This window comes from Cyrtonyx montezumae, unplaced genomic scaffold (genome assembly GCF_038088225.1).
Source record: "Cyrtonyx montezumae isolate F1298 unplaced genomic scaffold, pur_monq_1.0 scaffold_36, whole genome shotgun sequence".
Taxonomy (NCBI): Eukaryota; Metazoa; Chordata; class Aves; order Galliformes; family Odontophoridae; genus Cyrtonyx; species Cyrtonyx montezumae.
The window spans coordinates 5,228,566-5,236,891 of NW_027072041.1; the positions used below are offsets into that span (position 1 = coordinate 5,228,566).

Consider the following 8,326-nt stretch of genomic DNA (forward strand, 5'->3'; position numbering starts at 1 on the left):
AATTTGGATCTTGTTCCAATTCTTACTTCATGAGAAAGAAGATATTCCACTCATGAAGAAGTGCTACGCTGCCAAGGAAAGAAGGTAGAGAATGATGCTACAAAAGAAAGGAGCAGAATGACTTCCAGAATATTTCATGCTTTGCAGAGTAAGAAGATAGGTCTTTGAGTAAGCTTTGCATGAGTCCATGTGTAATGGCACAAAGAGTCATATGGCTGGCTGGAATAATTACTAATTATTGGGGGAAAGTCTGATAATTTGTTTCCTGACAACTCCACTTAATCTCTGCTTGTTATCAGTAACAATCAAAGCTTGTTATCAATGATAGATGTCATATTGTTTTGACACAATTAATATTTTAAGAAAAGATACAATACGCTTTCTAAAAGAGAAAGGTATGTTTTCTACTCTCTAGCAGCCTTTTCAAGCTAAGTCTTGAACACAACACAGGTTGCGTAAGCCTTATTTTACTTCTTGAACATACGAGAGTAAAGAAATCAAAACACAAAATGTTTGTGCTATGGAGTTCCAAGTTCTAGTCAGACTGATACACACACTGTGTATTAATTAGGCAAGTGCTTCCAGAGCATTTGGTATTTCTCTCTGGAATCAACAATCAATTTCAGCAAAGCCCTGTTTGACATCACTGAAATTTCACTACTGATACAGTTGAGGTGAAAAACCTAGAAGCACAGCTGGTGGTGTTTCATGAGCTCTTAATGTACTAAAAAGTGTCATATCGTAGACTGTTACAAGCAAGTGCATCTGTAGTGACTAAAAAAAGAACAATACTCTATGGAACAAGCTGAAGATCTTTGTGCTCATAAAACAATTTTATCAGAAAACGCTTTAGTTCTCTAACAAGAAGAGTCTCTCCTGTAGGTCTCTACAGTTGATTCATAAAACAGGCAGGCATGCATAGTGACTACAAAGATCTTCTGTAAATTTTAATATGAGTCCTGAATTACTCTTTTTTTTTCCCTCAGAAATGTTACTTTTTTCCTATTGTGAAGCATCTAATAATGTGAGAACAACAATATGGCACTGCTTCTCCTTGAGTGCTTACAACAAGCTTATTAATTTTGTTTCTAAAGTGATGAAAATAAACCTCTTACTTTCTGTGAGAAAACTCACTGCTAAATCATTTAAGGCCTTTTGTAACTATTATTAATGTGTTGATAAATACCACAGTCCATTACTGGCTTGTTTTATAAATTAATAAAAAAGAGCAAATAGAACTCAGAAGACAAAATCTACTCACTAAGGGTCTCTGCTTTTCATTTGCTGCACACAAGCACTGTCCATATAATAGAGAAATTACAATTCTACCTCTTATATTTACCGAAAAGAGAAAGAAAGTGGCTACCACAATATTTTTCTATAAAGAAAACACAGTGATCCCACATCAACAGGACATCAGATATACTAAAACATATTCGATGATTTCTTTAAATGGCTTGATTGGAGCCCAACTTCTACTTGTGTAAATGCTACAGAGTTTAAGTACGTATTATTTCCACAACATACATGCTTTTTAGTACCATGCATGAGTTAACAGAAAATAAGAAACATTTTGACAAATTTTGTCTAAATTGAGTCTTGCAGTTCCAAGTACACTACACAACAGTTCCTGACAAAGGAAGAAGGCCACACACTATTTCCTTCTTTCTCTCTTCAAATGATTTCTTAATAAATCTTTCTTATTCAAGGAAACTTTACAGGTGTTTGTTTGTTTTGTTTGTTTGCTTTGCACAGTGTATTTAGGCAGTACCAAGTAACTGACCACATGCATAAATATGCTGAAATAACTGGTGTTCACAGGTGAGAACTTTGTGGACATTCCCAGTAGGAAGGAGTGCACTGAAACACCAAAGACAAGAAATTAACTGGCATTGTTAAGATATACCTGCCTGCTTGAGTACAAGTGATTATGTGTGCTAAGTTGAAGGAGAGGATAAGAAATGGGATGAAAAGCCTTTTAGGGCAGTAATTATAAAAAGATGAAGTAGATGAGAACCAGAAAGAGCATGTATAGAAAACATGGAATAGCTTCAGACAGCATTTTCCTGTTGGTCATTTCAGACCAGTGGCAGAGAAGAGTGCTCACACTTTCAGAGCTTTTCTAAAAATGTTATCTTCATCCAGGCAGCCACATGCCATAATAGGACTCTGTGTTTTTTTTTAAAGGTTAAGACAACACAACTCCATTTCAAGTTTCACCTTGTGCTCAAGGGAATCTTACCACTGTCACCTGATTTAAACAATAAATCATGACAAGCATCCCAGGACGAAAAGATTTTGTAGTATAGTAAGCTGCAAGACATTTTCCTTTTGTTAATTGTTTTAAGCTTTTTTTGAAACAGTACTTGTAGTACTACCTTTTCATCAAGGGAAGAACAAGATTCACATACATTTGGGGCAGTGGGAAGAGGAGTAAGTAGCACAAAAACTTGAAGTAAAATTGTGAGCATTTGTAATTAACTCTGAGTGCTTACCTCAAAGTTTAGTTATTAGGATTAACAAGTAGGAGCACAGGTGAAGAGTGCAAGAAATCTTAGTAATTCAGTGCTCAAAAAGTTTCACATCTGCCCACTGTTAGTACATTCACCTTCTACTGATATTGCAGACAAACCTTCATGCATAGATATAGGTACTCATACCAAAGATCTGTTTTATGCAACTTTCATGCTATTTATGACACTCAAAGGTGTGCACTTTCTCTTTGAATGTTAGGAATCTGTGGCTATGAGGGGAGAGTAATCATATACTTTGGTTGAGAGAAATTTTAAAAATAGAGTAAAACTAGGCCTTTGTCTGTCTTTATCTTTGGGCAGGCAATCCTATCTGCAATTCTGCACCAGCTTTGATATTTTAACTAACCCAACCAGAGTTGCTAAACTGGCAGAAATCTTTTTTGCTGTTGTTGTTTGGAATTTCTGTCTATTTTCTGCTTTGATCAAATATGGATGGAGACCCCTCTTCATACTGATATTGTAACACTAGACTTTTAAAATCAGTTCAAGACAAAATATTTGAAGTCATGCATAATCAGTTGCAGTACAGTGAGAGAAATTATGATGTTAAAAAAAAAGACTTTCCATGAAAACACCTTTAAACAAATAAAAACTTATTTTTAAATAAGAATCTTTTAAAACAAAAATATAAGGCTACTTTTATGTTTCAACCCTTTATCTGTGCCCTGCAAAGCATTCGGATTGCATCCTAATAAACAGTCTCTTGACTTCATTGTTTCAGTGATGTGTTGTTAATTACAAATTCCAAGCACTAGCTGTAATCATGATAAATTTTCATGTTTGATGGAGGGATTTTAACAAGCGTGTTCCAGTTTCATTGTAAAAGTAATAAACCTGAATGCAGAAAGGAATGATTTAATTTTTATAATATCAAATGTCATCTCTTACTACTGAACACAGAAATCATCAGCAAGGACTAATTGTTACTCTAAAATGAATCCCTTGTACAGAAGGTTAAAGCTGAGAGTGTTCCTGGTGGCACAGACTCTCTGGTATGGACTGTGCTGTGTGAAAATAAGGGGGCCGTTGCGTGCAGGAACACTTACTTCTGACCTAGCAGCAAGATTGACTCATGTGCAGGACTTTTTCTGTTATGCACATTGTATTTTCATAGAGCTGAAGAGCTTTTCACAGACCTGCCTGTTTGCTCTGGACTGAAGCAGAAAAGCCACTGTCATGGCCAGGACCCAGCATTCATGGTTCATACGAAAATACTGCCCTTGCTTTTTCCACATGCTTCAGCAGTAATTAAGTTTTATCAGGATCTCAACCTTGTCTGGGAAGAAAAGTTGCAGGTTCACCTGAGTCAAACCTATTGCCTAGAAACATCTTTATTAAGAAATCAGATGTCATTCCAGCAGCTAAAGAAAACTGTGAAATATACTACACCAAGCTCAAGTACACTAAGGATTTGTAAGGAACAGAGAGGCTCATAGACTGTTTCCAAGGTTACTCAGGAGGCCCTGTTAGACTGCATCTCTATTCTTCTCCCCACATCCCTGTAGTGATCCTGAAGGAGAAGCTTTACTGGGGAGATAGCAAGATCCAGATGTTGTTCTTCATTTGCAAGTATAATGGGCTCCTGAGGACTTCTTTTTGGAAGACTGTTTGAACATTCAAGAAAACATACACTATCCATGACACACTCAGTTCTTGTCTTATTTTCTTTTACCTGTCTTTGAAATTAATTTTTAAAAAGTTAGAGTCATTTTCACTTACCTTTTTCCTCTAATTCCTTCCTTTTCTGGATCAGGCTGGTTTTATTTTTATTTTCTTTCCCCACAGCAATGGGTAACAATTGAATAGTCCAAATGAAAAAAACATCACTTTAGAGTGATAGTACTCCTCTGCTGACATTCTGAAATATTTTCAGTTGGAGCTCCTATTAAATTTGGAGCAATTCCAAGACCCAAATGAGAAACTGTTCTTTCATTATCCCTTGATGAGCAGAATAAAGAAGTGATTCATTGGGGACGAGTGGAGGTAGATATGACTGTTTTTCCAAGATCTTATGGGCACTTATATTTGGAGCATTTTTTCCTGCAGAGTGTTTCTTACATGATCTAACAGACCCTTCCTTTGAATAGTATCAGTATGTATGACATTTTTTCAACTAGAAACTTTCCATCCTCAATGTTTCCCCTGACTGTCTGTAGTGGTTATTCTCTAGATCCCTGTAAGTACTGAAATGCCTCAATGAAAGGACAGCATCTAAAAAAAGAATTAAAAAAAACCCACCACCACCAACAAAAAAACCTTCAGCTACATATTCACTGTAACTACACAATCAAATGGAACAAAATATTGGACTGCTACTCCATTTTAGCAAATACATTGTATGTCCTTGTAAGAACAGCCAGTTCAGATAGAGCATAAGATATCAATTATATTCTGAGGAAAGCTTAAAGCACTAGCAGTAAAAACAAAGTCATATTCTGGATAAAACAAACCCCACATTCAAAGACTACTGCAACATTTCTGGGATTAATATTCTATCTATGTTTCTATGAGTTTTAAAGGTCATGAAAGAACTTCTGAACAAAAAATTTTCAGAAACATTTCTTCTAAGGACTATATTGAGTTAAAAAAATATTAAATAAAAGATCCCTGCATATGCAGGTGAAAGTATAACTTGGCCAGAGAGCTTGAAGAAAACATATGCAAAACAAAGACTCAAATTCAATTTAAATTATCTGGCGGGATATTCTTCATAATTTCATCCACCTACCCTGCCAACATTTTGTTTCACCATTTCACTTCTTCCCAGAGACTTCACCATCCTCTACAAAATCACAGCTCCAAACTTTCTGAACACAAAACCCAACAGAACCTATCTTCTCTCTCAAAGAAAGGAAGACAAAAACCCACATATACCCACACCCCTTCAGACATTTCCAGCCACAGTAGCATACACTATCCCCCCTGCACCACTTTCACCTCCTCATTACCTTTTTACATGTTGTTAAGTTAATGGTTCTTTAGAAAAATGGAATCATCGTTGCAGGACAGCATATTTCTTCATATAAACTTTATTTGGTGCAGCAAGTTATAAAAAACAGAATTATCAACAGGCTTTGAGTCAGTTCTGTAGTAGTGTTACAGATGCCATGAGAATACACACTGTTACATGATACATTGGACTAAGAAAATAAGCAGGGAAAAGCACTTCTCTCGTACATGGCAAACTAGCTAGTTCCTGCAATTGGAGGACAACTAATGATAAATTTCTGTGTTTTTTTTAAATGAAATTCAAGAGCGGGTGACATTTCTGCAGTGTGAGAAAATCCATGATTGACTACCTAACAAAAGCAGTGTTTATTATCTTATTTTTCCTGTGGTCTTGTTAGGGGTATCCAACATGTTTAGTCTTATTGTAATGTTTAATGAGGAAGAAACGCTACAGCCAAAGAAGCTCATTATGTCCACAGTAATGAAAAAGTCCCTAAAAGAAAAACAAAATTGGAAAAGAGAGTTCACTTACAGTCACCAGTGCAACTTCCTAGATTCAATACCATTTGAAAAGCTGAGAATGTGTGCACAATTATATGCATATTCATGTCAAGAACTTTGCAGAACCAGGTGGAATCCTCCAGAAAGCCCTACTGATGTTAAAGCACACGCACATTTCTTTCATGCAATGAAGAAACAACATGCAATACTTGGCACCACACACTATTTTATTTATCTGGGCAGGTTCAGACTGCATGTGTCCACTGTATTAACTAATAGTCTGAGGTGATAAATATTACAGCAGAATTACAAAATGTAAGGTAGAACTGCCTGGTGGTTGGCAGTCAGTTTTTCTAAAAGTAAGCTAATTTCACTCAAAGAGCAAGAGGCATGGCATCAGTTCCTCATCCTATTTTCAAATTTCCGCAGCAGAAATTTTAAGTACTTCAGCTGTGAGAAAGAAGGATTTTAATGAAATACATTCAAACGCTTGGGTTTGGTCCTATAAGAAAACTTGTGAATATAAGTAAATCTCATTGAAGCTAGCAAGTACTTTGAAATCTTTACAGCACCTGTTTGCTCACACTAATTGGTATGTGACCACAATCCCTGGCAAAGAATAAGATGCCATGCGCCCAGAGAGATCCCCCCTCTGTGCAACAACTCAAGTAAATAAGCTGTGAGAGGCAAGTAATGTCACCTACAACAGAAATATGCTAGTTTCATGACCTAGGAAAAGACAGAAATGCTGTTTTTATCTATCGTATGGACTCTGCTGCAGTTGAAAAGAAAGAACTGCTATAAGAGACTATGAAGAGTCTTAGTGAACTTTACAAAAGAATCACTCCTGAAGTCCTTTCCCATTGTCTTTTATGAAAGAAAAATAGTGTTCCACAGCAGGTTACTTCTATCACCTAAGATATGGACAAGAAACATGCAGAACACACTTGTTTACTAGTTATGAAAAGCTCTGCACTGCTCTTACAAGATAGGTGTCTGCATTTCAGTGGTTTATCCTTGTTTACCCATAACTTCTATAAGAAGCAGTTTAACTAAATATGTATCCATTCACAAGTCACCAGAGATGCACAAGGGTGTTTTACTGTTAAATCAGATTTTATTGTTTACTTGAGTGGTGAAAATGAAATACTCTATGTAGATTAAGTATTTCAGTATTTTAATAACAATAATAAAAATTGCATTTATAATCTGATTGGAAGATTTATTCATTTCTAATTACGTATCATTTTTAAGTTCTATGTTTGTAAATTTGATTAAATTCCAGTGACCTGAGATGCAATAAAAAAAATTATTTTCATTTTTAGCACAAAATATATATCAGGCAGTTGTGCACAAAGTTAATAAAAAAAGTTATTTGTAAGTGGCATTTTCATGTAATCAAGTGACAGTTAATTTGTAAGTTAGATTGCCATTTTGAATTCTAAAAAATATTTGCAGTGCTCCTTGGAAGCAAGTTAAATACACACAAGCAGTGTTTTTAAGAAAAATGAAAAAACTGAAATGGGGACAGCCTGGTGAAAACCACGCAGCAGAAATAAACAGACAGGAAAAAGCCCATCCAATCCAGCATTATACTACTGTCATGGTGTATAGGTTTTGTTGTGTTGTTGATATTCCACATTGAGACATCACATAGTGTAGTAAAAATATGGAACGCTTCATGAATTTGCATGTCATCCTTGCACAGGGGCCATGCTAACCTTCTTTGTATCATTCTAATTTCAGTATACATGCTCACTTCAGTCAGGTATATCCAGCACACAGCTAGAGCATTAACTCTTCAGAGTTAATGTTCTTGGGCTAGTGGTTAGGAGCCAGCACTCTCTCCAGCGCCATGGCTCGGATTTGATTCCTGGCCTGGAATATCCAGGACACAGCTAGAGCATTAACTCTTTAACTCCCACTATACTACATGATGTCATGATGTGGAGTATCAACAACACAACAAAAACCACAAAACCATGACAAATACCTAGTGCAGGACACATTATTTTTTCCAGCTCAGATTTTACCAGTTAGGCTCAAATGTAGGGTAAATAACTCCCAAGGATGGTACTTCACAACAAAATAGTATAGAGGATAGTATATTTTAAGTAGTTCTATATAGATAGGATACAAATAATACAAAAGAGACGATGGCTCACCTTCAGGATGACAAGGCCCACAGGGGACTCCACATGGGAGGGATCTCCAAGAAGAGATCCTTCCCTGGTGGTGGTCAGCCCTTAAATGGGGTTTGGGAGAGGTGGAGCCAGGCTCCACCCCTTCCAATCACACAGGTATATCACCTTCACCTGCAGCCCCATGGCTGACTTGGTGCT

At 36.4% G+C, this 8,326-nt stretch overlaps 1 non-coding gene across 1 annotated transcript; it reads right to left on the reverse strand.

Annotated features, from left to right (window-relative positions):
• Nucleotides 1-7,647: 7,647 nt before the first annotated feature.
• LOC136054411 (U6 spliceosomal RNA) lies at nt 7,648-7,756 on the reverse strand. Its single transcript, XR_010622737.1, has one exon. It is a non-coding gene; the product is annotated as a U6 spliceosomal RNA (small nuclear RNA).
• Nucleotides 7,757-8,326: the final 570 nt, after the last annotated feature.